The sequence below is a fragment of the Ranitomeya variabilis genome, chromosome 3 (genome assembly GCF_051348905.1).
Source record: "Ranitomeya variabilis isolate aRanVar5 chromosome 3, aRanVar5.hap1, whole genome shotgun sequence".
Taxonomy (NCBI): Eukaryota; Metazoa; Chordata; class Amphibia; order Anura; family Dendrobatidae; genus Ranitomeya; species Ranitomeya variabilis.
Genome location: NC_135234.1, coordinates 136,609,480 through 136,633,686, shown reverse-complemented (window position 1 = coordinate 136,633,686; position 24,207 = coordinate 136,609,480). Strand labels below are relative to the sequence as shown.

The following is a 24,207-nucleotide window of genomic DNA, read 5'->3' as shown; positions in this document are numbered from 1 at the left end:
GAAGTAGGTTTGTTTAGCTGTGGTGAGTGTGGTCTTGAAAGTAGTGAGGGACTGTTTGAATGCAATGAAGTGGTCGTTGGAGTGGGATCTTTTCCATCTGCGTTCAGCAGCCCTGGAAGCTCGCCTCAGTTCTTTGGTCAGGCTGGTGTGCCAGGGCTGTCTGTTGATTTTGCGAGCTTTGGTATGTGTAAGTGGGGCAGCAGATTCCAAAGCTACAGCTATTGTGGTGTTATATAGAGCGGCAGCGTCATCCGCATTGTGTATGGAACTTATGTCTGTGAGAGGGAGGAGGGATTCAGAGAATGAATGTAGGTCAAGATGTTTAATATTTCTGCGAGGGTGTGAAAGTTTGTGAGGTGGGGACTCTAGACATGGAGTGGAGAGAGATGAGAATGTGAGAAGGTTGTGGTCAGAGAGAGGAAGAGGTGAGTTAGAGAGGTTAGATAGGGAGCAGAGGCGGGTGAAGATGAGGTCCAGTGTGTGACCATCTTTGTGAGTGGCTGCAGAAGACCATTGAGTGAGGCCGAAGGAGGAAGTGAGAGATAGAAGTCTAGTGGCAGCTGAGAGGGAAGTGTCAATGGGGATGTTGAAATCGCCCATGATGATAGTGGGGATGTCCGCAGAAAGGAAATGAAGTAGCCAGGTGGTGAAGTGGTCAAAGAAGGTGGTGGCTGGCCCTGGGGGGCGGTAAATGACAGCTAGTTGGAGGTTGGAGGGGGAGTAGATGCTCACAGAGTGCACCTCAAAGGAAGGGAGGGTAACAGAGGGTGGCAGTGGGATTGGGGTGAAGGAGCAGTCATCTGACAGGAGAAAACCAACTCCTCCGCCATGCTTGCTGCTGGGGCGGGGTGTGTGAGAAAGGTGGAAGCCACCATAAGAGAGTGCAGCAGGAGAGGCTGTGTCAGAAGGGGTGAGCCAGGTTTCGGTGATGGCGAGGAAGGAAAGTTTGGTAGTAACAAAAAGATCAAGGATGTAGGAAAGCTTGTTACAGACAGAGCGAGCGTTCCACAGAGCTCCTGTCAGTGGGACTGGGGAAGCGGAGGCTGGGTGAATGGGTGAAGGTTAGAGAGGTTATGGAAGTTTGTGATGGAGCGTGGGTGGGAGGTAGAAATGACTGTGGGAATATGGTGAGGAGGACCAGGATTTGGAGAGATATCACCAGCAGTGAGAAGGAGCAGAGATAGTGTTAGCAGGTGGGAGCAGGAGAGGGCGTGAGGGGGCTGCCTGTGCTTTGAGACAGAGGATTGTATGTTAAGGAACAGTTCTGAGGAGGAGGTGAGATGGATGGGGAGGATTCAAGAGGAGATGAACAGTTCCTTACTTGGTGTGGGGATTGGGGGAGGTAGCAGAAAGTGAAAGATTATAGGGGTGAAAGTGAAAATAAACAGAAACATTGTTTGCAGTGACTGACCAGTTACCTTCAGTTCCCTTCAGGTTCAATTCAGGTTTTAATTCTAATGTAATCCACACTTTTAGAACACACTTCTAGGAATCACACTGCAGACTGAAGTCTAGCAGACTTGTGCTATGCAATATATGGAAAACTAAGTGCGTTCAGGTGTGGAGCAGAGAGGAGTGGTCTCTGCTCATCTTGGTCAGAGAATTAAGGGTGGACCAGATGCATACAATCAGGCCTAAGAAACAATGTCATAAATAACACAGGGCAAGCTGGGGTTAGCTGAAAGGCATACCATATGAAAGCAAAGAGCAGAGGGAAGTCTATGTGCAAAGCTGGGTGATGTATTATGTGCACTTCATAGCAGGAGAGCAGGAGAGCTGGATGAACATACCATATGAAAGCAAAGAGCAGAGGGAAGTCTATGTGCAAAGCTGGGTGATGTATTATGTGCACTTCATAGCAGGAGAGCAGGAGAGCTGGATGAACATACCATATGAAAGCAAAGAGCAGAGGGAAGTCTATGTGCAAAGCTGGGTGATGTATTATGTGCACTTCATAGCAGGAGAGCAGGAGAGCTGGATGAACATACCATATGAAAGCAAAGAGCAGAGGGAAGTCTATGTGCAAAGCTGGGTGATGTATTATGTGCACTTCATAGCAGGAGAGCAGGAGAGCTGGATGAACATACCATATGAAAGAAAAGAGCAGAGGGAAGTCTATGTGCAAAGCTGGGTGATGTATTATGTGCACTTCATAGCAGGAGAGAAGGAGAGCTGGATGAACATACCTGTTGGAAGAATAGAGATGCTTGTTAGAGTGCGATGGTGACAGGTAGCAGGGCGCAGTCTGTATACATCTTTCAGGTTTTAATTCTAATGTAATCCACACTTTTAGAACACACTTCTAGGAATCACACTGCAGACTGAAGTCTAGCAGACTTGATATGTGGGGGTAAACCACTGTTTGGGCGCACAGCAGTGTTATGATCCTTAGTGGTTGAGGATCACAAATTACTCCAGCTAAGTAACAAACATAGGACAAGCTCTAGGGAGGTGGCAAACTGGACTGACCGTAAATCTGAACCTATCCAAACACACTAGAAGTAGCCGGTGAACGTGCCTAAAAATCCTAGACGTCTTGAGCCAGCCTGAGGAACTAACTACCCCTAGAGAGAAAGAAAGACCTCTCTTGCCTCCAGAGAAATAATCCCCAAAGATATAGAAGCCCCCAACAAATAATAACGGTGAGGAAAGAGGAAGGCACATACACAGGGGTGAAAGCAGATTCAGCAAATGAGGCCCACTAATACTAGATAGCAGAAAATAGTAAAGGGGTCTGTGCGGTCAGTAAAAAACCCTTACAAAATATCCACACTGAGATTTCAAGAACCCCCGCACCAACTAACGGTGTGGGGGGAGAAACTCAGTCCCCTAGAGCAACCAGCAAGCGAGGAGATCACATTTTAGCAAGCTGGACAAGAAACATGATGAATGCTGATGCTCAAAAAATAAACAAGCAAAAACTTAGCTTGTCGTGGAGAGACTGGGAGCAAGGTAGTCACAAGGAATCTGAAGAGCACTGATTACATTGATAGCAGGCAAGGAACTGAGTATCCAGGTGAGCTAAATAGGAAACCAACCAAGGATAACGAACCAGCTGATGCTGCCAACCTGCAGAAAGACAACACTACACAGTACCGCTTGTGACCACTAGAGGGAGCCCAAAAATAGAGTACACAACAGTACCCCCCCCTTGAGGAGGGGTCACCGAACCCTCATCAAGACCCCCAGGGCGATCAGGATGAGCCACGTGGAAGGCACGAACCAAATCGGCTGCATGAACATCAGAGGCGACAACCCAGGAATTATCCTCCTGACCATAGCCCTTCCACTTAACCAAATACTGAAGCCTCCGTCTAGAGATACGAGAATCCAAAATCTTCTCCACCACGTACTCTAATTCGCCCTCGACCAGCACCGGAGCAGTAGGCTCAACAGAAGGAACCACAGGTACCACATACCTCCGCAACAAAGACCTATGGAACACATTATGAATGGCAAACGATGCTGGGAGATCCAAACGAAAAGACACCGGGTTAAGGATTTCCAAGATCTTATAAGGACCGATGAAGCGAGGCTTGAATTTAGGAGAGGAGACCTTCATAGGAACATACCGAGAAGACAGCCACACCAAATCCCCAACACGAAGTCGGGGACCCACACCGCGGCGGCGGTTGGCAAAGCACTGAGCCTTCTCCTGTGACAACCTCAAATTGTCCACCACATGGTTCCAAATCTGCTGCAACCTATCCACCACAGAATCCACCCCAGGACAGTCAGAAGGCTGAACCTGACCCGAGGAAAAACGAGGATGGAAACCAGAATTGCAGAAAAAAGGCGAAACCAAAGTAGCAGAACTAGCCCGATTATTAAGGGCAAACTCGGCCAATGGCAAAAAAGTCACCCAATCATCCTGATCAGCAGAAACAAAACATCTCAAATAAGTTTCCAACGTCTGATTAGTTCGCTCGGTTTGGCCATTAGTCTGAGGATGGAAGGCCGACGAAAAAGACAAATCAATGCCCATCTTAGCACAAAAAGTCCGCCAAAACCTGGACACAAACTGGGATCCTCTATCAGACACAATATTTTCAGGAATGCCATGCAAGCAAACCACATTCTGAAAAAATAGAGGAACCAAATCGGAGGAAGAAGGCAACTTAGGCAAGGGCACCAGATGGACCATCTTGGAAAAACGATCACACACCACCCAGATGACAGACATTTTCTGAGATACTGGAAGATCCGAAATAAAATCCATGGAAATGTGCGTCCAAGGCCTTTTCGGAATAGGCAAAGGCAAAAGCAAACCGCTGGCACGAGAACAGCAAGGCTTAGCCCGAGCACAAATCTCACAAGACTGCACAAAGGAACGCACATCCCACGACAAGGAAGGCCACCAGAAGGACCTAGCCACCAAATCTCTGGTACCAAAAATCCCAGGATGACCCGCCAACACCGAAGAATGAACCTCGGAAATAACTCTGCTGGTCCATCTATCCGGGACAAACAGTCTTTCTGGTGGACAACGGTCAGGTCTATCCGCCTGAAATTTCTGCAGCACCCGTCGCAAATCTGGGGAAATGGCAGACAAAATCACTCCCTCTCTGAGAATACCAGCCGGCTCAGAAACTCCCGGAGAGTCAGGCACAAAACTCCTAGAAAGTGCATCAGCTTTCACATTCTTCGAACCAGGCAGGTATGAGACCACGAAGTTGAAACGGGAGAAAAACAACGACCAACGAGCCTGTCTAGGATTCAGGCGCTTGGCAGATTCAAGGTAAATCAGATTTTTGTGATCCGTCAAGACCACCACACGATGTTTAGCTCCTTCGAGCCAATGTCACCACTCCTCAAATGCCCACTTCATAGCCAACAACTCCCGATTACCAACATCATAATTCCGCTCGGCAGGCGAAAACTTTCTTGAAAAGAAAGCACATGGCTTCATCACAGAGCCATCAGAGCTTCTCTGCGACAAAACAGCCCCTGCTCCAATCTCAGAAGCATCAACCTCGACCTGGAAGGGGAGAGAGACATCTGGCTGACATAAGACTGGAGCTGAAGAAAATCAGTGCTTCAGCTCCCGAAAGGCCTCCCCAGCCGCAGGAGACCAATTAGTCACATCAGAACCCTTCTTGGTCAAATCCGTCAAAGGTTTAACCACGCTAGAAAAATTATCGATGAAACGACGGTAAAAATTAGCAAAACCCAAGAACTTCTGAAGACTCTTAACAGACGTGGGCTGAGTCCAGTCATGAATAGCCTGGACCTTGACTGGGTCCATCTCCACAGTAGAAGGAGAAAAAATAAAACCCAAAAAGGAGACCTTCTGTACTCCGAAGAGGCATTTTGAGCCCTTCACAAATAAAGCATTAGCATGCAGGACCTGAAACACCATCCTAACCTGCTTCACATGGGACTCCCAATCATCAGAAAAGACCAAAATGTCATCCAGATAAACAATCATAAATTTATCCAGATATTCTCGGAAGATGTCATGCATGAAGGATTGAAACACAGAAGGAGCATTAGAGAGTCCAAAAGGCATCACCAAGTACTCAAAATGGCCTTCGGGTGTATCACGCTACACGGGGGTGAGCAGAGAGAGACGAGGTGAACCCCGAAGTGGACCCTCTGGGTCACGGTCCCAGAGCCCCCTAGGGCGAGCAAACCTGATGGCTGCACCCCCTATACAGGGAGTGTTAGGAGCAGGCCCAGGGAGGGTGGAACCGCAACTGCCGGAGCCAAAGGGACGACTGGGTGGAGCAGAAGAACAGGTACGCTGAGGATGATGATGGTAACCAATGCGGAGTACTGGAAGGGAAAAATACAAATTATAAACAGACAGCCGGAGCAGGAGGAATAAGGGACGTGGGAAGAAGCTGAAGAAACCGAAACTGAGGCGGGGACGGAAACACAGAGGCAAAGCCAAGAATGGGCCAGGGTATAACAGGTGAACTAACGGAGCAGAAACAACGTAGATACGCAGGCGCTTACCTGAGGAAGCGCCGAGCAGAAATACCCGATGGGCGCCGCCATATTGGAGGCGGGGTCACCGGGTCACGACCTCCCAGAAGACCGAGCGGCGGAGGAGACCCTACGGCGCATGCGCTGACCGCCGATGCGCAGAGAGGCCGAGAAACTGGAAGAAGGAGAAGGGGAAGGAACACTGGGAGCGCGCCGGCCGGACAGGTAAGTATCAGGAACCGTGACAGTGTGTATTAAATGCTGTTTTCCATTCATCTCCCTGCTTAATGCGCACAAGGTTATACGCACCATGGAGATCTATCTTGGTGAACCAACTGGCACCCTTAATCCGAGCAAACAAATCAGACAATAGTGGTAAAGGATACTGAAATTTGACTGTGATTTTATTCAGAAGACGATAATCTATACAAGGTCTCAAAGAACCGTCCTTCTTGGCCACAAAAAAAAATCCTGCACCAAGAGGGGAAGAGGATGGGCGAATATGTCCCTTCTCCAAAGACTCCTTTATATAACTCCGCATCGCGGCATGCTCTGGTATAGACAAATTAAAAAGTCGTCCCTTAGGGAATTTACTACCAGGAATTAAATTTATAGCACAGTCACAATCCCTATGAGGGGGCAGGGCACAGGACCTGGGCTCATCAAATACATCCTGGTAGTCAGACAAAAACTCAGGGACCTCAGAAGGAGTGGAAGAAGCAATAGACACCAACGGAGCATCGCCATGAATTCCCTGACAACCCCAACTTGACACAGACATAGCTTTCCAATCTAAAACTGGATTATGAGCCTGCAGCCATGGCAGACCCAAAACGACAACATCATGCAAATTATGCAGAACAAGGAAGCGAATCACCTCCTGATGTACGGGAGTCATGCACATGGTAATTTGCGTCCAATACTGAGGCTTATTCTCAGCCAATGGCGTAGCATCAATTCCCCTCAGAGGAATAGGAAATTCCAAAGGCTCCAGGACAAAACCACAGCGCCTGGCAAACAACAAATCCATCAGATTCAGGGCAGCACCCGAATCCACAAAAGCCATAACCGGGTAGGACGACAAAGAACAAATCAAAGTAACAGACAAAATAAATTTAGGCTGTATAGTACCAATGGTGACAGGTTTAGCGATTTTTTTTAAGCGTTTAGAGCATGCTGAGATAACATGAGTAGAATCACCACAGTAAAAGCACAACCCATTTTGACGTCTATGACTTTGTCGCTCAATTCTGGTCAGAGTTCGGTCACATTGCATAGACTCAGGTCTCTGTTCAGAAAATACCGCCAAAGGATGCGCAGATTTGCACCGACCATTTCCGAAATTTTTGACAATACACCTCTGCTTCATCCTGACTTTGAGAGATAGCCAGCAACGCTTTTTCTGCCTGATTCTCAAGATTAGGCTCCTCATAAAGCAGTCCAAGAGCCAGAAAAAATGCATCTACATTAAGCAATGCAGGATCTCCTGGCGCCAGAGAGAAAGCCCAATCTTGAGGGTCGCCATGCAACAAGGAGATAACAATTCTAACTTGCTGAGCAGAATCACCAGAGGAATGAGGTCTCAGAGATAGAAATAACTTACAATTATTCTTAAAATTTAGAAACCTAGATCTATCTCCAGAAAACAACTCGGGAATGGGTATCTTTGGTTCTGACATAGGGCTATGAATAACAAAATCCTGAATACTTTGCACCCGTGCAGCAAGATGATCCACACTAGAAGTCAGAGTCTGAACATTCATGTCTGCAGCTGAGCTCAAAACCACCCAGAGTTCAAGGGGATGAAAGAAGCTAAACAGACTGCAGCAAAGGAAAAGCGGGAGGGGGGAAAAAAAAAAAATGTACTCAGGTCTTCTTTTTATCCCACTTCTGCGATGCATTAAACACTTTTTGTCCTGCTATACTGTTATGATTAGTGTTGAGCGATACCGTCCGATACTTGAAAGTATCGGTATCGGAAAGTATCGGCCGATACCGGCAAAATATCGGATCCAATCCGATACCGATACCCGATACCAATACAAGTCAATGGGACTCAAGTATCGGACGGTATCCCTGATGGTTCCCAGGGTCTGAAGGAGAGGAAACTCTCCTTCAGGCCCTGGGAACCATATAAATGTGTAAAAGAAAGAATTAAAATAAAAAATATTGCTATACTCACCTGTCCGACGCAGCCGGGACCTCAGCGAGGGAACCGGCAGCGTTGTTTGTTTAAAAATCGCGCTATTACTTGGTTACGTGAATTCCCGGCTTGTGATTGGTCAGGTCGGCCATGTTGCCGGGACGCGGACCAATCACAGCAAGCCGTGACGAAATTACGTCACGGCTTGCTGTGATTGGTCCGCGTCCCGGCAATATGGCCGCCCTGACCAATCACAAGCCGGGACGTCACGGGAGGCTGGACACGCGCTCATTTTAAAATGGGCGCGTGTCCAGCCTCCCGTGACGTCACGGCTTGTGATTGGTTGCGCCGCGATCAACCAATCACAAGCCGGGAGGCTGGACGCGCTCATTTTGAAATGGGCGCGTGTCCAGCCTCCCGTGACGTCACGGCTTGTGAATGGTTGCGCCGCGATCAACCAATCACAAGCCGGGAGGCTGGACGCGCTCATTTTGAAATGGGCGCGTGTCCAGCCTCCCGGCTTGTGATTGGTTGACCGCGACGCAACCAATCACAAGCCGTGACGTCACGGGAGGCTGGACACGCGCCCTTTTTAAAATGAGCGCGTTTCCAGCCTCCCGTGACGTCACGGCTTGTGATTGGTTAATGGCGGCCATGTTGCCGGGACGCGGACCAATCACAGCAAGCCGTGACGTATTTTCGTCACGGCTTGCTGTGATTGGTCCGCGGCCCGGCAACATGGCCGCCCTGACCAATCACAAGCCGGGACTTCGCGTAACCATGTAAAAGCGGGAATTTTAAACAAACAACGCTGCCGGTTCCTGCGCTGAGGTCCCGGCTGCGTCGGACAGGTGAGTATAGCGATATTTTTTATTTTAATTCTCTATTTTACACATTTTAACATTAATGTTGTTCCGATACCCGATACCCGATACCACAAGAGTATCGGAATCCCGGTATCGGAATTCCGATACAGCAAGTATCGGCCGATACCCGATACTTGCAGCATCGGAATGCTCAACACTAGTTATGATCCTTAGTGGTTGAGGATCACAAATTACTCCAGCTAAGTAACAAACATAGGACAAGCTCTAGGGAGGTGGCAAACTGGACTGACCGCAAATCTGAACCTATCCAAACACACTAGAAGTAGCCGGTGAACGTGCCTAAAAATCCTAGACGTCTCGAGCCAGCCTGAGGAACTAACTACCCCTAGAGAGAAAGAAAGACCTCTCTTGCCTCCAGAGAAATAATCCCCAAAGATATAGAAGCCCCCAACAAATAATAACGGTGAGGTAAGAGGAAAGCACATACACAGGGGTGAAAGCAGATTCAGCAAATGAGGCCCACTAATACTAGATAGCAGAAAATAGTAAAGGGGTCTGTGCGGTCAGTAAAAGACCCTTACAAAATATCCACACTGAGATTTCAAGAACCCCCGCACCAACTAACGGTGTGGGGGGAGAAACTCAGTCCCCTAGAGCAACCAGCAAGCGAGGAGATCACATTTTAGCAAGCTGGACAAGAAACATGATGAATGCTGATGCTCAAAAAATAAACAAACAAAAACTTAGTTTGTCGTGGAGAGACTGGGAGCAAGGTAGTCACAAGGAATCTGAAGAGCACTGATTACATTGATAGCAGGCAAGGAACTGAGTATCCAGGTGAGCTAAATAGGAAACCAACCAAGGATAACGAACCAGCTGATGCTGCCAACCTGCAGAAAGACAACACTACACAGTACCGCTTGTGACCACTAGAGGGAGCCCAAAAATAGAGTTCACAACACAGCAGAGCTCGGAAGGGAAGGAGCATCGTTTTACTTTTTCAACGCAGAATTGGCTGGAATTAAGATCGGACGTCATGTTTCATTTGCAGAGCCCCTGATGTGCCTAAACAGTGGAAACCCCCCAATTCTAACTCCAACCCTAACCCCAACACACCCCTAATTCCAACACACCCCTAATCCTAATCCCAACCCTAACTCTAAACCCCAACACACCCGTAACCCTAATCCCAACCATAACCATAACCCTAACCACACCCCTAACCATGACACACCCCTAACCCAACCTTAAACGTAATCCAAACCCTAACCCTAACTTTAGCCCTAACCCTAACTTTAGCCCCAATCTTAATCCTAACCCTAATGGGAATGGGAAAATGGAAATAAATAATTTTTTTTTTTTAATTTTATTATTTTTCCTTAACTAAGGCGGTGATAAAGGGGTTTTTTATTTACTATTTATTGCCGGTTTTTATAGTGGGTTTTTATGTTTGGCAGCTGTCACACACTAAAAGACGCTTTTTATTGCAAAAAATATTTTTTGCATCACCATATTTTGAGAGCTATAATTTTTCCATAATTTGGCCCAGAGTCATGTGAGGTCTTGTTTTTTGTGGGACGAGGTGACGTTTTTATTGGTACCATTTTCCGGCACATGATATTTTTTGATCGCTTTGTATTCCGATTTTTGTTAGGCAGAATGAACAAAAACCAGCAATTCATGAATTTATTTGGGGGGGTGTTTATACCGTTCTGCCTTTGGTAAAATTGATAAAGCAGTTTTATTCTTCGGGTCAGTACAATTACAGTGATACCTCATTTATATCATTTTTTATGTGTTGGTGCTTTTATACGATAAAAACTATTTTATAGAAAAAATAATTATTTTTGCATCGCTTTATTCTGAGGGCTATAACTTTTAAATTTTTTTGGTAGTCATACGGGGCCAGGCCACCTCAACGGGATAGTCCATCTAATGTCAGAAAGGGGTTTATAACCTGTATACATGGGCAGACCGCAGTAAATGATACACAATTAAACATATGTAATAGATCTTAACAAGAGGAAACAAAGAACTATACAAATGCCTAGAGATCACCTTATAAAAATATCAATTTTCCAGGACGTCCCTCCTGACAGCACCACCGGGAGGTTGTCCTTCTTATCCTTGATAGGGACAGGAACACAGAAGAGGTTAAATAGCCCCTCCCCACCTCCACCCTTCAGTGTTTTTCCTGTCCCTATCAGGGACTGACGCAGAGGAGTTTTGGTGCGGCTTACCGTGCCGAAGACTCTAGGACAACCAGTTGAGCAGGGCTCCCGGGAAGCTTCATCCCTCTCCAGAGGGCTCTGAGCAGCGGAGGCTTGCTCCAGCGGCAGACTCCGCAGAGTGCACTGACACCGAGGGAGGTCCCTCAGCGTGGGTGGAGCTGTGTGCTCCCATTTTCGGCGCATCCCTCTCCAGAGGGCTCTGTGCCTGCAGCTGTGTACTCGGCCACACACTGGTGATCAGTCTCCAGGCGCAAAGCGTCACCGGGAGCACCGGCGTCCACTTCCGGTGACGACTTCCGGGGGCGGGTTCCGGCCCAGGCCTCGTTGCTGCCGGCGGGGACGCCGAAAGAACGCGGCCTTGTGGGATGGTGCTAGTAGGGCCGGGGAGAAATTTCCGCCCATGGTTCAAAGTTCCATCAGGGATGCGTACAGGTCCGTCGCAGATCATCAGGAGGATCACCAGCAGCTCAGCTCGGAAGGAGGGCGAGGCAGATGATTTGAAGCCTGGTAAGGCAGTCTATTTAAACACAAACATCTGACAGCACACTTGTCCTAGGAACATGGACGGTGCAGGTCGTGCAGACATTCAGTCCTCAGAGCTCGCCCCAGAAAATGTAAGTAATACATAGTGGGGTCCTTTTCTCACAGCACTAGTCACACACAAGCTATAGGGAGTTCTCTTATCTCTATTGCAGGATAAAAAAAAGCACGCAAACATTCAGCAGCAGTTCCTAAACGCAAGACAAATAGATGCCCACTATGTTCTAACAAACTTCCAGATGGACATTCTAAAGGTACCTTCACATTAAGCGACGCTGCAGCGATAGCGACAACGATGCCGATCGCTGCAGCGTCGCTGTTTGGTCGCTGGAGAACTGTCACACAGACCGCTCTCCAGCGACCAACGATGCCGAGGTCCCTGGGTAACCAGGGTAAACATTGGGTTGCTAAGCGCAGGGCCGCGCTTAGTAACCCGATGTTTACCCTGGTTACCATCGTAAAAGTAAAAAAAACAAACAGTACATACTCACCTTCGCGTCCCCCGGCGTCCGCTTCCTGTACTGTGTGAGCGCCGGCCCTAACAGCAGAGCGGTGACGTCACCGCTGTGCTTTTACTTTCACTTTAGGGCCGGCGCTCAATCAGAGCAGGAAGTGGACTGCAGGGGACGCGCAGGTGAGTATGTACTGTTTGTTTTTTTTACTTTTACGCTGGTAACGCGGCCCTGCGCTTAGCAACCCGATGTTTACCCTGGTTACCCGGGGACCTCGGCATCGTTGGTCGCTGGAGAGCGGTCTGTGTGACAGCTCTCCAGCGACCAAACAGCGGTGACGTCACCGCTCTGCTGTTAGGGCCGGCGCTCACACAGTGCAGGAAGCGGACGCCGGGGGACGCGCAGGTGAGTATGTACTGTTTGTTTTTTTTACTTTTATGATGGTAACCAGGGTAAACATCGGGTTACTAAGTGCGGCCCTGCGCTTAGCAACCCGATGTTTACCCTGGTTACCCGGGGACCTCGGCATCGTTGGTCGCTGGAGAGTGGTCTGTGTGACAGCTCTCCAGCGACCAAACAGCGACGCTGCAGCGATCGGCATCGTTGTCGCTATCGCTGCAGCGTCGCTTAATGTGAAGGTACCTTAAAGTTCTGAACTTTATTCAACGACCAGCGATATCACAGCAGGATCCTGATCGCTGCTGCGTGTCAAACTAAACGATATTTCGCTAGCCAGGACGCTGCAATGTCACGGATCGCTAGCGATATCGTTTAGTGTGAAGGTACCTTTAGAAACTGTGTGACGGCAGTATGTCGGGACTACTTAAAGAGGAGCAGTCCTCCTTTCTAGATAGTTTTAATACTATCATTAGAGAGGAGGTACAGTCCACGGTATCAGCCCTGATGCCAGTTGAATCCCCCCATCCTAAAAGGCCCAGGTGGGAGCAGGATCCTAGCTCAGAAGAGGGTGAGCTTTAAACTTACTCTATATCTGATTCCGTGGAAGGCGAATGTTCTTCAGTCATCCTCCCAGAAGAGAGAAAGAGATATCTGTTCTCTTCTGAAAACACGGACATACTCCTGCAGGCCGTTAGAAACACCATGAAGGTGGAAGAGGCCACAGAACCCCTTACGGTCCAAGGTGAGATGTTTGGCTGGCACCATATAACAACCATATAACAGAAATGATCCTGAAAGAATGGGAGGATGTCGGAAAGAAGCTAGTAGTCCCAAAAGATTTTAGATACCGACTCCCTTTTGATCCAGACGAGACCAAAGTATTGGAATCTGTACCTAAAGTGGATATACCAGTGGCCAAGGTCTCAAAAAAGACCGCTATACCATTTGAAGATTCCTCTGGTCTCAAAGACCCTATGGACAAAAGATCAGAAGATCTCCTCAAGAAGGCCTGGGAAGCGTCATCAGCTATCATGAAGACTAATATCGCGGCTACCTCAGTGGCCAGGTCAATGACTCTGTGGGTAGAAAAATTAGAAACCCAAATTAACAATAAAACACCCAGAGAGGAAATCCTTAAGTCTTTACTGTTATTGAAGATGGCAACAGACTTTATGGCCGATGCTTCGGCAGAATCAGTTCGGTTCGCAGCAAGGAACAACGCCCTATCTAACGCAGCAAGAAGAGCTCTATGGCTCAGGTCATGGTCTGGCAATACGCAGTCAAAGAATAAACTGTGTTCAATACCCTTCTCCAGCCTTCATGTTTTTGGTCCAGTTTTGGACGAACTGCGTGAAGAAGCAGCAGACAAGAAGAAAGGCTTTCCTGAGGAAAAGCTGAAAAATCCACCGTCCTTTCGGAGGACTTGTTCCCATCCCAGACAAGACTATAGAGGGAAAGGGAAGGGCGGAAGATGGAGCTGCCCGAAAGGTGATAGAGGTAGAGGTATCTTTCAGGATCAGAAGCCAAGAACCAGCAGACAAAGACGCCAGCTTAGTGGGTGGAAGACTCCAGTACTTCTTACAGGGCTGGATAAAGATCACTCAAAATTCTTGCATCTTAAGTACGATAGAACGGGGGTACAGAATAGAATTCAGCCAATTACCCCCCAGAAGATTTTGTCTGACTCAGGCCCAGTCCTTGACAGTTCACCAGAGACTTCTAAAAGATATTCAGGAACTTATCCAGATAAGTTAGGGCATGTTAAGTTAGGCTGTAGGTTGAACTAGATGGACTTAAAGTCTTCCTTCAACCTTAATAACTATGTAACTATGTAACTATGTAAAAGCCATCATTCCGGTACCCCACTCTCAGAGGTTCAAGGGACACTATTCAAGCCTGTTCTCCATTAAAAATCAGGTGGAGAATAACGTACGATCATAAATCTAAAACCTCTAAATTTGTCGGTAACTTACAAACAGTTCAAGATGGAGTCCCTCAAATCTGTAATACCTCTAATCCAGAAAGGATCAGTAATGAGAACTTTAGACCTAAAAAGTGCTTACTACCAGGTTCCCATCTACACCTCACACCAACAATATCTCAGATTTGCTATAAAAGATGGAGATCACATTCTACACTTTCAGTTCACGTGCCTGCCGTTCGGCCTCTCGTCTGCTCCTAGAATCTTCACCAAACTCATGGCAGAGGTGATGGCCTTTTTGAGAGAAAAGGAGATCCTGATCGTCCTTTATCTGGAAGACATCCTGCTTATAGCGAACTCCTCTCAACAGATGGAGAAGAATTTAACAACGACGATGTCCGTCCTAAAAAGTCTCGGATGGCTAATAAATCTAAAAAAATCAAACTTCAAACCCGAGACAAGGAAGTCGTTTCTCGGAGTGATCCTAGACTCAACTCAGGAACATACATACCTCCCGCAACACAAGCAAGAATCATTCAAAAAAGAGATTCAAATGTTGCAAAAGCAAAAACAGGGTTAATGACATCATGCATTTCCAGCGTTCAATGGAGTCAGTATCACTCAAGACCCTTGCAGCAGGAAGTCCTTTCATTGTGGGACAGCAGAGACAAAACCCTGGACAACAAAGTGCATCTATCCAGAGACGCAAAAAGATCACTGTCATGGTGGACCATACCAGCAAACCTCGAGAAAGGAAGACCTTGGAGAACATCTCCGTGTGTGAACATCTCTACGGATGCAAGTCTCAGAGGCTTTGGAGCCCACATAGAGGACTACTCTCAAGGAACTTGGACCACGTCAATATGAAGCAGGTCTTCAAATTACAGAGAGCTCAGGGCAGTCTGGGAAGCCTTAAAAACATATCAGGAGAAGTTAAAGGACCAACACATCTGTATTTTTTCCGACAATTCAACAACAGTAGCCTTCCTACTTCACCAAGGAGGTCCAAAACATCGCCATTTACAGGACCTGTCAGATACAATATTCTCCTGGGCAGAGCTCACAGTCAAATCAATAACTGCAGTTCACCTAAAAGGCACCGAAAACCAGGTAGCTGACTTTCTGAGCAGACAAAAGTTATGCCCCACAGAATGGTCCCTAAATCAGGAAATTTTCCTCCACTTAACCCAACGTTGGGGTTTCCCAGAGGTGGATCTATTCGCCTCAAAGAAAAATGCAAAGACAGAAAGGTTCTTTTTCTCTAAATCCAGGAGACAGGCCATCAGTAGACGCCCTGGCTCAGAAGTGGGATATGAATCAGGCATATGCTTTTCCTCCATTGGCTCTAATACCGAGAGTCTTGCGGAAGATCCAGGAGAGCCAGACATCAGTAATCCTAATAGTTCCATACTGGCCCAAAAGGAGCTGGTTTCCTCTACTAAAATGGATGTCCTTGGAAGAGCCAATCCATCTACCAGCAAGACCGGATCTTTTATCTCAGGGCCCTCTACTTCATCAAAACCTGGATCTGCTACACTTAACAGCATGGATCCTGAAAAACAAATCCTAAGGTCAAAGGGCCTCACAGATCCAGTCATTGCCACTATCCAGAGCAGCAGGAAGCCTGTGACTTTCGCAATATACAGGAAAGTATGGAAGAAGTTCTGTTCAGAGTACAACTCCTGTGTCGGTCCTTCAGGGCCCAAATATCCCTAAGATCCTAGACTTTCTCCAGTCAGGCTTTGATAAAGGACTAAGACCTAGTACATTAAAAGTACAAATTTCAGCCCTTAGTTCCTTCTAATACTTTCAGTTAGCTACTCATCCATGGATAGTTATATTTGTTAAGGCCATCCGAAAACTTAGGCCTACATTTCGCAGTACAGGACCTCCCTGGGATCTAAACCTGGTCTTGAATGAACTTTGTAAAGAGCCATACGAACCACTAAATCAAGCAGACTTAAAAGCTGTTACCCTTAAAGCCCTCTTCCTTGTTGCAATAACTTCAGCGAGACGTATTGGCGAGATTCAATCCTTATCCATTAAAGATCCATACCTGAAAATTCAAGATGATTGTATCATCCTTAAACTAGATCCCGGGTTTCTCCCTAAGGTCGTTTCTGACTTCCATAGAAGTCAAGAGATTGTTCTACCCACATTTTGCCAAAATTATAGTAATGAGAAGGAGCGTTCTTTTCGCGCCTTGGATGTTAAGAGGACAATTCTACACTACCTAGAGATCACAAACAACTGGAGAGTGGACTCTAACCTATTCATCCAGATGGCCTGAAAGAACAGAGGGAAGAAGGCGTCCAAAGCTACTCTAACTAGATGGATTAAGTCAACTATCAGGGCAGCCTATATCTCGGCAGGGAAACCCCCACTGGAAAGTCTCAGAGCGCACTTGTTGAGGGCAGTCTCGGCCTCATGGGCAGAAAGCGCTGGGGCTTCTATGGACAAAATATGCAGAGCTGCAACTTGGTCTAGATCAAATACATTCTGTAGGCTCTATAAATTAGATGTTACAGCGAACCAACAGACTACTTTTGGGAGGAAAGTTCTTCAGACTGTAATCCCGCCCTAAAATAGGAGTTATTTGGTATTTCTCCTGGTGGTGCTGTCAGGAGGGACGTCCTGGAAAGTAGGAATTAGACCTACCGGTAATAGTGTTTCCAGGAGTCCATCATGACAGCACCCCTTATATACCCTCCCTTGAGTTCCTGTTCGATGTGATGTAAACATGTGTAGAAAGGAATTCCAATAAAATAGAGTTGCATACATCCTGGTGTGGTACTTGGAAAAATCACTGAAGGGTGGAGGTGGGGAGGGGCTATTTAACCTCTTCTGTGTTCCTGTCCCTATCAAGGATAAGAAGGCAACCTCCTGGTGGTGCTGTCATGATGGACTCCTGGAAACACTCTTACCGGTAGGACTAATTCCTACTATTGTATACATCTATCTATATAATCGTCTAAGGGTCACTTCCGTCTGTTTGTCTGTCACGGAAATCCCGCGTCCCACGGCCGGCCGCGACCAATCAGCGACGGGCACAGTCCGGCCGCGAATTCGCCCTTCTCTACTCCCCTCCAGTCAGTGCCCCCTCCCTACTCCCCTCCAGTCAGTGCCCCATAGCGGTTTAGCAGTCCATTAAACAGACAGCGCTACACCGCGGCATAACGCGGTGTAACGCAGTCTGTTAATGCTGCTATTAACCCTGTGTGACCAACTTTTCACTTTTGATGCTGCCTATGCAGCATCAATAGTAAAAAGATCTAATGTTAAAAATAATAATAATAAAAAAAATCATTATATTCTCACCTTCCGGTGCCTTTCCCACTCCTCGCGATGCTCTGGTCCAAAGAATGCATTGCGGCAATGACCTGCAGTCTCGCGAGGTGATGACGCAGCGGTCTCGCAAGACCGCTACATCATCACGTTTTATTGCCGCAATGCATTCTTGGGACCAGAGCATCTCGAGGAGCATTGCTAAATGCCTGGGCTGGATCCGGGGGCCGACGGAAGGTGAGTATATAACTATTTATTTAATTTTTTTTTTTAACAGGGATATGGTGCCCACATTGCTAATATACTACATGGGCTGTTATATACTACGTGGGTTGTGTAATATACTGCATGGGCTGTGTTATATACTATGTCTCTGTGTTATATACTTCATGGGAGGTGCTATATACTATGTGGCTGTGCAATATACTACATGGCTGTGTTATATACTGCTTGAGCTGTGTTATATACTGCGTGGACTGTGTTATATACTATGTCGCTATGCTATATACTACGTGGCTATGCAATATACTACACTACGTGGCTGTGCTATATACCACATGGCTGTGCTATATACTATGTGGCCTGTGTTATATATTATGTGGGCTGTGTTATATATTGCGTGGACTGTGCTATATACTACTATACATATTCTAGAATACTCGATGCGTTAGAATCGGGCCACCATCTAGTAAGTAATAATTTATTACTAATAAACCAAGACAGTACAGAACATTAAAAACATTGAAAAAGGCTACAAGCCCAAATAAAGGTATTAGAATATAATAAAACTAGCACTTAACCTCATAAGCCGATATACAAAACATGCAAGGCATCCAAAGGTCATAATGTAGATAGTATAATAGTATGCACTAAACATAACAGAATGCAATATAAATAATGTACCAAACAAAAAACAAAAATTGTCAAATTTGGTTTTATAATGTGGATCTAACAGAGTTGGCAACCCAGTAGTCAGCACAATTTTTAAACATACCTGTAACTATAAGGGTATGTGTCCACGTTCAGGATGGCCAGCGCTTTGGACGGAGCGGAAAACTTGCTCCGCCCAAAGCTCTGCGCTCTTCTGTAGACGCGATGATGCCGGATGTGTTCATTGCACACATCCGGAATCATCGCACCCCAACACACCTGTGTTTTACCTTGCGGCGGCGCAGCGTCGCCGCAAGCTAAACGAACATGCTGCGTTCTAAAAAGATCCGCAGCATGTCCGGAATCGCAGGGCCGCCGGATGCGTGTTACCACGCATAGTGGAGACGGGATTTCATAAAATCCCCTCCACTATGCTGTAACATCAGGACGATGCGGATTGAACGCTGCGGCTCCACGCAGCGTTCAATCCGCAGCTATTCCGGATGTAATACGGCCCGTGGACACATACCCTAAGGGATCATAGTGCAGCAAGAAGGTAGCATGTGTGTTTTCATGTGTGTGTGAGCGTGCATATTTTGCAATGTGTGCATGTGTTTTGAAGTGGGTGAGCGTTCATGTGTGTGTCTTTTGCAATGTGTGTGAGCGTGCATGTGTGGATCTTTTGCAATGTGTGTGAGTGTACATATGTGTGTATTAATTTGTTTAAGGTTATCCTGAAATTTATTTAAAAAAATATGTTGAAAAATGGCGCCGGCTTCCTCCTCCAAGATGGCGCCGCCGTCACTTGTGCAGTAGCAACTATTGGATCACCTTTATATACACCAATAGCTGCTACTGTGCAGGCGCAGCCAGCAACATTTTCAAACTGATTTTTTTAATGAATTTCAGGATAACCTTAAATTAATTATATACATATTACATATGTGATTACGAATGGGGTTTTTTTTCACCCAAGATAGGCACATCTCTACACTGTATAATATACACACCGCTCCTTACCATGCTTTATAACACAGTATATAGTGTGGAGCTCTGTATATGGTGTGGACTCCCCGCTACAAATTATATACACAGGCGCTGCGCCCAGTAAATAACTGTATCACAGCTCCACAGTACCTACTACATTATATTATATATATTGATATAGAAGGGTTAATGTTTTGACTTTTGCCTTTAATTGCTAGAATGTATTCTTATGACTCTGTAGTTTGGTAGTGTAGTCTCCTCTTCAAGGATTGTATACTTCTTATCTTATATGTTTTCAATAGTCAGCAAACAGCATGTTCTGGCTACGTGAGAAATAAAGGTCAGTATGACCCGGGGTAACAGGGGGGAGGGCTACATGAATTAAATTGAGAGTTACATTTGCTGTAAATGGTATAAAATACTGCCTCTTGCTTCATTACATCAGATAAAAGTGACTTTGCTCACAGCATGTGTGCAGCTTCCTTTTTCTTCAAGCGCACTTGTCAATGGAGGGTGTAATTTCACAATTTGGCCTCACTGGTGATCTGGCATATCTGACATTGGGTCAGAGCACAAAAGCTACAACAGTTTTGGCCCCACGTTTGGCGCCAAAACTGTTGTAGCTGTTTGCGTTCAGACCCAATGTCAGATATGCCAGATCACCAGTGAGGCCAAATTGTGGAACAGGCCCCCATCACCAACCTCAGTGATGAGGATCTGGCCACTTATTTCCTAGAAAAATCAGCCACATCCATCAGGATATCTCGGCCCAATCTCCTCACTGCCTGGATCCCCTTCCCTGCCACCTCACCCTCACTAGAGATCTTTGAGCCTGTTTCAGAAGAAGTTGTTTCCAAGCTCCTCGCTTCTACTCGGCCTACAACCTGCAACAGTGACCCCATTCCTTCACATCTCCTGCAGTCTCTCTCACCAGTGGTCACCACTCACCTGACTAAAATATTTAACCTCTCTCTTTCTTCAGGTATCTTTCCCTCCTCATTTAAACATGCAATCATAACCCCTTTACTTAAAAAGCCATCCCTGGACCAGAACTGTACTGCTAACTACAGACCTGTCTCTAACCTTTCCTTCATCTCTAAACTCCTGGAATGCTTGGTCCACTCCCGTCTAATCCGCTATCTCTAGGATAACTCTCTTCTCGACCCCTTACAATCTGGTTTCCGCTCTTTACACTCCACTGAAACTGCCCTAACTAAAGTCTCTAACGATCTAATAACATCTAAATACAAAGGTCATTGCTCCCTGCTGATTGTCCTGGATCTCTCTGCCGCATTTGACACTGTGGATCACCAGCACCTCCTCACTATGCTCCGCTCTATAGGCCTCAAGGACACAGCCCTCTCCTGGTTCTCCTCCTACCTCTTTGACCACTCCTTCACTGTATCTTTTGATGGCTCCTCTTCTTCTCCTTGTCCCCTTACTATTGGGGATCCGCAGGGCTCAGTCCCAGGCCCCTTCCTCTTCTCTCTATATACTGCCCCTATTGGACAAACAATCAGCAGATTTGGGTTCCAGTATCATCTCTATGCTGACAACACCCAATTATACACTTCTTCCCCTGACATCACCCCTACCCTAATTCAAAATACCAAGGATTGTCTGTCTGCTGTCTCTAACATCATGCCTTCCCTCTATCTGAAACTAAATCTCTCCAAAACGGAACTTCTTGTGTGTCTTCCTTCTACTAACCTCAATCTACCCAACATCGAAATTACCCTGGAGGGTTCAACCATATCTCCCAAGAAGCATGCCCGCTGTCTTGGGGTCATATTCGACACCAAACTTTCCTTTACTCCCTATATCCGACCACTCACTCGCTCTTGTCACCTGCATCTTATAAACATCTCCAGAATCCAACCTTTTCTCACCTTTGAAACTGCTAAGACTCTTAGGCCATGTGCACACGTTCAGTATTTTTTGCGTTTTTTTTCTCTCTTGTAGATTGTAAGCTTGTGAGCAGGGACATCACTCCTAATGTCACTGTTTAAATTGTCTTAATTTGTATTGAATTTATTGTCTGTACATGTCCCCGCTTAATTGTAAAGTGCTGTGGAATATGTTGGCACTATATAATTAAAAATTATTATTATTATTACATGTGGATCTGCGGGGACATTATATTACATGTGGGTCTGTGGGGACATTATACATTATATGTGGGTCTGTGGGATACATTATCTTACGTGGGTCCGTTGGGGACACTATTATACCATTGTATGTGGGTCTATGGGGATACTATACTGTGTGAGAGCATCCAGGCTCTAAAAGAGGATGTTCAAAAGTGTAAAAAGATAAATTTTGCAATGCCGCCATATTGTTCATTCCAAGAAGAATTGGTGATAACCTGAAAAATTATTTAGGTCATAAAAAATATTAGATGTAGTAATTTTTTATGTGGGGTGTATTGATTTTTGCATCAACTAATCTGAATAAAACTGAAAATTTTGTAATGAGTTATTTTGGAAATTGTCCTTGTGTTCAGTGAGATATTCATTAAAATTGTCCTTTTCAAAATGGGGTGTGCTCATTTATGCTGAGCACTGTATGTTATCAGAGAATTCTTCTTTCTTCACTTATGAACCACTTCATACCCATACCTTACCTCCTGAATTTATCACTCTGAAAAACCGGTAAACTCTCACCTTGTTGTGGAACAATGGACTGCCAGAACAGTGAAGTGTCAGGACCCAACTGCTATTTTAGACAAGAGAGTTGAGAGGAGTCGAGCAGAGCAAAATGAGAATTCAAGCTGAGAAAAACAAGAGAAACTGATTGTGATGCAGTTAGTAGTATAGTTTATCCTAGGACAACTGTTTTCTCGCACCCCCATAGCAAGATTCACATTTACATTGTTCAGTTCTATTCTACAGGGTGGGCCATTTACATGGATATGCAACGCCCCAGAGTCCTGGTCGTTGCAGTACTGACGCTCCGCCGCTAAGGGGAGTGATGGTACGTCTGATGGCACTTAAGGAGTTCACCTGACCAGGTATCACAGTCACACTTTACACTTCACATTCTGGCCACCAGGGGGAGCAAAGGGTTCTATGTACTAGGCCACCTGTTGTGAAATTGGATTTTGGGCTCCCCCGGTGGCCACTGGTGGAATTGAACTGGTGTGCATCATCCTCTCTGTTCACCTGTTTCCATCAGGATGTGGGAGTCGCTATTTAGCCTTGCTCCTCTGTCACTTCCATGCCGGTCAACATTGTAATCAGAAGCCTTTCTGTGCATGTTCCTGCTGCTAGACAACTCCCAGCTAAGTTGGACTTTAGTCCTTGTTTGTTTTTGCATTTTGTTCCAGTTCACAGCTGTAGTTTCGTTTCTGTGTCTGGAAAGCTCTTGTGATCTGAAATTGCCACTCTGATGTTATGAGTTAATACTAGAGTCTTAAAGTAATTTCAGGATGGTGTTTTGATAGGGTTTTCAGCTGACCATGAAAGTGTCCTTTCTGTCTTCCTGCTATCTAGTAAGCGGACCTCAATTTTGCTAAACCTATTTTCATACTACGTTTGTCATTTCATCTAAAATCACCGCCAATATTTGTGGGGGCCTCTGTCTGCCTTTCGGGGAAATTTCTCTAGAGGTGAGCCAGGACTATATTTTCCTCTGCCAGGATTAGTTAGTCCTCCGGCCGGCGCTGGGCGTCTAGGGATAAAACGCAGGCACGCTACCCGGCTACTGTTAGTTGTGCGGCAGGTTTAGTTCATGGTCAGTTTAGTTTCCATCCTTCCAAGAGCTAGTTCTTATGTTTGCTGGGCTATGTTCTCTTGCCATTGAGAACCATAACAGTTTGACCGGAGAAAAAGGGTTAAATTAATTGACAGAGAAAGGAGAGAAAAGAGAAGTCTGCTGAAGTTTTTTTTTTTTTTTTTTCCTTCAGTTCTGAGTGTGCTTGTAATTGAATCTCTTGCAAGTCTGCCTATATTGCAGCCTTTCTCTCTCTCTCTCCTTCTAATCCTGGAATGGCTCTGTGTTCACCTGTTTAAAATGGATATTCAGAGTTTAGCTGCAGGTTTGAATAATCTCACCACGAAAGTTCAAAATTTACAAGATTTTGTTGTTCATGTTCCTATATCTGAACCTAGAATTCCTTTGCCTGAATTTTTCTCGGGGAATAGATCTTGCTTTCAAAATTTCAAAAATAATTGCAAGTTGTTTTTGTCCCTGAAATCTCGCTCTGCTGGAGATCCTGCTCAGCAGGTCAGGATTGTGATTTCCTTGCTCCGGGGCGACCCTCAGGATTGGGCTTTTGCATTGGCTCCAGGGGATCCTGCGTTGCTCAATGTGGATGCGTTTTTTCTGGCCTTGGGGTTGCTTTATGAGGAACCTCAGTTAGAACTTCAGGCGGAAAAGGCCTTGATGTCCCTATCTCAGGGGCAAGACGAAGCTGAAATATACTGCCAGAAATTCCGTAAATGGGCTGTGCTTACTCAGTGGAATGAGTGCGCCCTGGCGGCGAATTTCAGAGAGGGTCTCTCTGATGCCATTAAGGATGTTATGGTGGGGTTCCCTGTGCCTGCGGGTCTGAATGAGTCCATGACAATGGCTATCCAGATCGATAGGCATCTGCGGGAGCGCAAACCTGTGCACCATTTGGCGG

The 24,207-nt window shown here is 46.2% G+C and overlaps 1 protein-coding gene across 1 annotated transcript in view; it reads right to left on the bottom strand.

The window, feature by feature from the left end:
- LOC143815469 (acetylserotonin O-methyltransferase-like) overlaps positions 1-1,794 on the bottom strand; it is a 185,434-nt gene extending 183,640 nt beyond the window's left edge. Inside the window, exon 1 of the mRNA XM_077294686.1 lies at positions 1,692-1,794. The gene's annotated coding sequence lies outside the window, so the exon portion shown is untranslated. The remainder of the gene's footprint in view (positions 1-1,691) is intronic.
- Between the last annotated feature and the right edge of the window lie 22,413 nt (positions 1,795-24,207).